Source organism: Poecilia reticulata, linkage group LG17 (assembly GCF_000633615.1).
Source record: "Poecilia reticulata strain Guanapo linkage group LG17, Guppy_female_1.0+MT, whole genome shotgun sequence".
Lineage (NCBI taxonomy): Eukaryota > Metazoa > Chordata > Actinopteri > Cyprinodontiformes > Poeciliidae > Poecilia > Poecilia reticulata.
This window is the reverse complement of record NC_024347.1, coordinates 9,239,277-9,245,282: the sequence shown is the minus strand read 5'-3', so window position 1 is coordinate 9,245,282 and position 6,006 is coordinate 9,239,277. Positions and strand designations below refer to the sequence as shown.

Below are 6,006 nucleotides of genomic sequence, written 5' to 3'. Positions count from 1 at the left end.
GACCGAAGTTTACAGAGGAGTTATCAGACTTTGCAGGAGTGTTAGCTGACCGGGCTAGGCAAGCTAGCACGCTGCGGTCAACAACCCGGTTGGAATTAAAGCTCTGTCTCATGAGACTCTGCCATTTCAGCAACAGCAGATCCTCACAATACGCTTGGTCTTACCAAGCGTATTAGTAGGCAGCCTTCACCACCACTGGAGCCAACTCAGCACCAGATAGTGGTCAGTGGACAGCTCTTTGCCCGAGTGTCAAGACATGAAGTCCCATATCCGATGTGACAACAACAGAGTTTATTATCGAACTACAGCGTGTCCTGGTGCCAAGTGCACATACCCTTTCGTTCACCTGGGTGAACCCCAACGTACAGGCACCAAGATCCGGGGCAACAAGTATGCCCACTCCTGCCTGACGCCTCTCACCAGGGGCAACTCCAGAGTGTAAGAGTTTCCAACCCCTCTCAATGAAACTGGTTCCATAACCAGAGCCCTGTGTTGCGGTGAGACAGACTATTTCTAGCTGAGAATATTAAACAGCTGAAAATCATGAAGCAATCTCTAAATGAACCCAAATTATTTGGTGAAAAAAAAAATCAGGTTTCACAGGTGTAAAACAGCTCAGAACAGTGGACCTCCAGTATCCGCAGGGCAGGGGGCCACAACCATCTGTGAATAGCTTTTCAACTTCCTTCTGGAGTCTGGCATGCTGCAGACATCTGTTTGGTGCTCAGGTGGTGAGTTCTCCAAAAACACCCGAGGAGAGTAATTAGCCAGGCTTAGGTTGGTTTCTAATCCGTCTCCCTGTGGTGACGGTGCGGCGAGTGGTTGGAGGAGTTAGCAGCGGTGGTTAGCCGCTCCAACCCAAAACAGCAGGACGCACTTTTGAAGTATTCCACACTTTCAATTTATTTAACTTCGTCCACATAAAGCCAGATCTCCACGGCACTAAAACATTATATTTTCATACATGAGAAAAGTAACGATAGTTTACTGCTCTGCACCTCATCATCACCTATGTTTTCTTCTACAACAAAGTGGAAGACTAGTTCTTCTTCTGTACAATAGTACAACAAAGGACAAATGAATAGGCGCCCCCTTGTGATGATGCCTACTCATCTTTAGGAACCAAACAGTATAATGGCTGTTACACTGTCTGTAAATTTTGTTAGGCACTGAGACTGAACACTGTTAAAGGATCGCGAAGAATTGTGGTCTGTCTGACCTCACATAGTATTTTCTGCGAAAACAAGGAAATGTATTGCTGATTCATGAATTCTCTTTTTAAGAAGAAGTTATATTTGCACATTAATTTTTCAGCAACAAAACGGTTCAAACTGCTTTTTTAATGTTAGGAAATAGATCAAGTAGCTCCAAATCTTCTGCAAATACATCTCTTACTATGAAATGCTGTTAAAAAACTTGAATAAACTGATCAAGTATTCCACTAAAGTCACATTTTTCATGACAGTTAAATTAATATTACTTTTTTCTTCACTGTTTAAAAAACGTTCTTATACTCTGTTGTGAACTCTTAAGTACATCTTAATACAGCAAAGTAAAATAACACGAGAACAAACATGTCATCTATTTAACTCCCATCTACATATAAAATATCATATCCAGCTTAGTATATTCCATGATACATTGTATTCACAGTATAACATACCATAGAAACAAATATAGGTGTTTTCAGTGTATTACTTAATAGCAAGGGATAGCAGAAGGGAAAGAAAACCCTCAATAATAAGAATCAATATTTAAAAGAATGGTGGGAGTTGTATTGCTATAAAATGTAAAGGTCTATCTTCAGCAATGTTTAATTAAAATATGTGCAGTGATGTGATGAATATGTCCAAATGAATTCAGATAAAATCTTACTAATCTTGGTGAGTTGTATAATAGCTTACATGGTGATTCCTATTAAAACAAATGATTTGAGCATTACTACAACCGGTTGCCTCGTGAGCAGTTCGCAATAAAGGTAATTCTTGTTTTACCTTGCCTTGCATAACATTAACATTCCAGTGTATTTGTGAAGCAAAAACTTGAAATATCTCACTTCTGGCTTTAAGAATTTGTAAAGTAGCCTTTGAAGCTTTCTTACTTTTTTATGGGGTTTATTTTAGATAGGGCCATGTGATTCCTAAAATATCATAGCTCATCTTATAGCTGACTTTGTGGATGCTGTTGCTACTGGGTGCAGAAACTGTTTCATCTGCAACTCATTTTAGGCATCATTTAGGCGTCAGAGTGTGTTTATATTTCTTTCCATCATTTTAGCGGCAGTGACCAGGGGAAATGCCCCTGGTCAACAACTACCTGTTGCTTTTTACCTGATACAACAGGTAAAAAAGTTGGGTGGTGGTATGCTGTTATCTGGGAACTTCAGACTGCCGGTTCTGAACCTAATGTGTGACAGAATGGAGAACCATGATCAATTAGCCAGTTTGTAAAGAAATCAAATTTTAAGCACAGGTAGTTTTTGGTCTTTTTTATATTGAGCTAACCATGGATGGACAGAAGTTTGAAACTTACAGAAATCTTGTTTTATCACAAACTATTGGCTTCAATGTAATGACTCTTTAAAACTACGTAACCTGAACATATTGATGCTCTAAAACAGACTTCAGAAGTGAGGGAAGGGGGACCGATCAGAGCAACTGCGATTGTTTTTCTGAGGTATTCCTGCCAATACTTGGCTTCTACTTGTTCAAGTCAAACTCGTTTGTTTGTGAAAGTAGCACACCTGGTCAGGGCTCATAGTCAGCTGAGTTTACAAAACTAGGAAATAGCTGGTTCAGAAGCAGACCATCTCTTCTCTCTCCTGATGTATTTGTTGATTTGATCAAATTGCTGACTTCAATTCATGCCGCATAATTTATATCGCAATGTCATAAACTTTATTTCCACTTAGACAGCAGCAACCTTTAAAGTGTGCAAAAGTCTAAATGCTTACCAGTTTTCTCTGTACATGATGGGACAATTTCTCCATGCCTACTATTGATTCATATTCATATTTCATCTTGCTTATGAAATATGAACATTAACCGTCTTACTTTGTAAAAGGTGTTTGCTGCCAATCCATGTATAAGCTGAGGGCTGCCAGTCTGTATGATTGATGGCTGATATTCATCGCCATCTTCTTTGTTTTTCAAAAGGTTTACGATAAAATTACAAGTTCTTTTGCATCTTTGTCTGTTTGTGCAACTGACCACACAGCAACCTATGATCATTTTTACAATGAAACCAACTAAATAAATGCAGTATTAGGCTTTAGGAGTGTCTTTTTTTTTGCAATCTTCAAAGGAGTTAGCACGTGTATAGGTTGCCCGTCATAGTGGAGTGGACCACTTTGTGAAGTGTGCGACATCATGTTGCCTCATGATGCCATGTTCCTCATGGTTATCTTCATTTAGCACTCAAATTAAAGGCAGCATATGTGCTGTTATTTTAGCAAGAGAGCAGTTAGAAATGACAGAATACATTAAGGTTCGTTCCTCTGCTTGTCTGTGCTGCAAAGCCTCAGCTGGTCTCACCCCCCATGTGGGAACCAGGTTGCTGCCGGCGGCACAATTAACAACAGAAGTTGTTTCAGAGTTTTATAGCTAGGTGATGAGCTTTCAGTTTCTATTGCTACATTTAAAGTAAGGAGTGGGGTATGCATTACCAGTCAAGGCTGAACTGAGACATATGGCATATTTTGCTTTGAAATGTTTGGATACTGATAGCAGTAATAAAATTATGCTGTTTTGAAGGAAAATGTTGCATCTCTTTTCTGCACAGTGAGAGCAAAGTTCATCCTAAGAGTTTTTCCAAGTCCATCTTTGATTTACTGCCACCCCAGGAAAAGACCCTCTATATTAAAGCATTTGTGAGACCAACTGAAGTGTGTCATGTAAAAAAAGTATCAGTCAATTCTCCAAAACTTTGTCAGTTATGAACATACTCATTTATTTTTTTAATATTATTTTTTAATATTCCGAGTAATTTAAGTATTTTTTTAAATAGTGATTCCGAACTTTACCAAAACTAGGGTGTTCCCTGATCCACTTTTTTCACTTCATATCCTGATATCTGTACTGGGATAGCATGTCTTCATTAACGTACTTTGATCCCCCACCATGTGTTGTTAGTTTCTCAATAAAACACACAAAGGGTAAATTAGACTAATAAAGTATCTTTTAATTCGCTGGATTAAAATTGGAGGAAAAGAAATCTATTTTCCTGCCTTTAAAATACGGATAGGATTAAGGGCTAATCTTACAGCAACAGAGTTTGAGCTAGCTTTAGGGTAGGGTTCAGCACTCCTGAGCTACATCAACATGAACACACATTGTTTCAGGACATCAACTGATTATTCATGAAATGCCACATGAGCCAGCTTTAGAGCCATCTCGTGGATTTGTTTTATTGAAGAAATTAAATTCTTAAATTCAAGTAGCTATTTAAAAACTTATGTTCTCATAATAAACAATAAGTTCTATGCAGATAAATTGTCTCCTTGAACAACGATCCTCTATAGAAACTTAAAATATAACGGAGAAATAATCAAACATTTTCTCTTAGATATGCTTTAAGTAACAGAATAGGCGCTCCAGGATGTCGAGTCTGTACAGTTCTCTGTCTTTGGCATAAAACCTCTCTGTATGTTTCACATACAAGAAAAATATTTTGTTTCTTTGCTGAACTGCTTTTTACATTCTGCAGGATAATTTGTTCCACCAGGAAGGATTTGATTTAAGTCTAAAATGGCATTTTTGTGATGACCGACATCTACTGTCCAAGTAAAATAAGAAAAAATAAAACTTTTATTTCTGACAGTTTGACAAGTAATTCCTTACCTTTTTATGGGCTGGCAACATGGCTAAAATACAGATTACAGATAGCTATTAAATAAAAAGGTCAAAATAGGCAAAACATTTTTCAGCTGTTTTATTAGTCTACACGCTTTGTTGCTTACGTAGAGTGCATTAACACATAGATAATTGAAGAACACTCAGTCTCAAACTTTTTTTTCATTGAAAAAATATTATTTTAAAGGTCAGTTATGACAAAGCATAAGGGAATGTGCAATCTTACTATATTAAACAAATGACAAATTTATCATGGTAATCAGTCAAAGGGGCAGTGTTATGTAAGATCAAGTTTTTTTAGCTTTACATCATGTTATAATGTTAAATATAACATTGTTAGATATAAACCATTGTTAGATATAAACAGGGGTGGAAATTAGCACCTGCCACTTGCTAAATGCGGGTAAAAGTATAAAGTGGCGTGTAAATTGCAACGCACCCGCCGCTGTGGCGGGTTTACAATTTGAACAACAACAAAAAAAAGCTGCATTCAGTTTGAACTTCTGTACAGGGGAGGACTGTCCGTCTCTACTACAGACTGATGCATTTACTGTCCACATATGGCGGCCCTACGCTGTCATAATTTAACAACAAAAAAAGTATATTAAATATAATTTGTATCGACCGTGACAGCCCATTGGGTGATTTTATTGACGGACATTGGGTTTATCCAATGGAATCTCTCGGTTCTCTTTGGCCCGCCCCTTCCCTCTGACGTTATAAATAGAGCCATTTCAGTTAGCTGCTAACCGGAGTCCGAGAAAAGTGAGAGGATATGAGACGGGGCGGGTCAGAAAGGCTACGACAAAAGCTAAAAAGCGCATAAGCCCATTCAGAAAAATGTGTCAAACTATCCGATACGTTTCCCGCACTAACTTTGACCGCTGGATCAGATTCAGTAGCGGAGAAGGAGAAAGAGTTGGCGATGTGTGTGTCCTGTGGCTTTATTATCGTCGGAGGATGATGATGAGAGAGACCAGGGACAGATTGAGGAAGAGTTCAGCTGCTGCTGCCCGGTAAAAAAGGAGTGTAAATGTTCATAAAGATAAAGTTTCATTCAGGCTGGAGGGCAGGTGTGTGTGTGTGTGTGTGTGCGTGCGTGTGTGGGTGTGTGTGTGTGTGTGTGTGCGTGTGTGTGTGCGTGTGTGTGTGTGTG

The 6,006-nt window shown here is 38.6% G+C and overlaps 1 protein-coding gene across 6 annotated transcripts in view; it reads left to right on the top strand.

Annotated features, from left to right (window-relative positions):
• LOC103479228 (disks large-associated protein 1-like) overlaps positions 1–6,006 on the top strand; it is a 118,020-nt gene that overhangs the window by 14,342 nt on the left and 97,672 nt on the right. The window contains exon 1 of one of the 6 annotated variants that reach the window (XM_017310105.1): positions 5,634–5,866. The exons of the other annotated variants lie outside the window; for them this stretch is intronic. The gene's annotated coding sequence lies outside the window, so the exon portion shown is untranslated. Of the gene's footprint in view, positions 1–5,633; positions 5,867–6,006 lie in introns of those variants that run through there. 6 annotated transcript variants of the gene reach the window in all.